Here is a 1,086-nt window from a genome sequence, read left to right as displayed (position 1 = left end):
CATTTGTAAGTATAAGAAGTTTTTTACAAACTTATCTCGTTTTTAGTATTTCATGAAGTTGTTGAAAATAAAACAGACACCTCAAGATATATCTTATATATATATAAATAATTATAAAGATATCAGCACTGATCAGCTTTTTTCCAGTTTGCAGCAAGTTTTACATTCCCCAAAAAAAATCCCAAAGTATACCTATTTTAAGTTACACAATGGTAAGCCTTTAAAATAGGGTGGTAATAAATTAATTGGTAATATTTTTGCTACTGGTTTTAGTTGAATTTTCACCACTTCAAACAAATAGCGAAGCTAAGGAGTACAATGAAAAACCGGTTTTCTATTTCCCAACAGATGACTCCAAAGTATATTGCCAGTTGCAAAATGGTAAGGCTTTTAGCTGAAGTGGATTTAAATTGACAGTTAATTTCTACGTTTACTTTTAGTTCAATTGTCACCAGTTCAAACAAATAGCCAAGCTAACGAATGCCTACAAAATAACCCGATCTATGAAATAGCCGGTAAGTATACAAGCTTAGAGATTTATATATATATTTTTTTAAATATATCTTTTTAAATAGGGTATTCTAATTTTATAGCATTTTTTTCTTTCAGGTTTTAACTGTTTAGAACCTGAAAACCCATATTATTCAGATGATAGCTTAAAAGACCCGTGTTACATTCAAAATTCAGAAAGCGACAGCGAGGACTCGAATACAGTAAATCAAGCATCAGGTTCGTCTATAAAATTCATGAGTAGCAAGAAGTTAAAGCAGAGAAACGAAGCTGAAAACAAAAAAAATATTGGTCAAAATAGACAGCAAGTTGATCGAAATAGTTGTAAATTAAACGAGGCCGAAGATGTACAAATAATAAAGTCAACGAAAACGCTGGAAAAAAAAACAAGAAAATTGTTAAAAAACTCTGGAAAAGAGTATACCTCTAAAAGTGGAAAAAAGGTTGTTGAAAGGAAATCCCGTCCTTTGAGACAAAATTGTCGAAGAAAATGCTTCATAAATATACCAGACGAAGTTAGAATAAATTTATTTAAAGAATATTGGGAAATAGGTGAATACAATAGAAGAGTTATGT

The 1,086-nt window shown here is 30.3% G+C and overlaps 1 long non-coding RNA gene across 1 annotated transcript; it reads left to right on the top strand.

Moving 5' to 3' along the window:
- The first annotated feature begins 281 nt into the window (after positions 1–281).
- Positions 282–701, top strand: LOC126742323 (uncharacterized). Its single transcript, XR_007662532.1, has 3 exons — positions 282–381; positions 441–515; positions 610–701. It is a non-coding gene; the product is annotated as an uncharacterized LOC126742323 (long non-coding RNA).
- Positions 702–1,086: the final 385 nt, after the last annotated feature.

Source organism: Anthonomus grandis, chromosome 11 (genome assembly GCF_022605725.1).
Source record: "Anthonomus grandis grandis chromosome 11, icAntGran1.3, whole genome shotgun sequence".
NCBI classification, from domain to species: Eukaryota; Metazoa; Arthropoda; class Insecta; order Coleoptera; family Curculionidae; genus Anthonomus; species Anthonomus grandis.
This window is presented reverse-complemented; position numbering and strand designations above follow the sequence as displayed.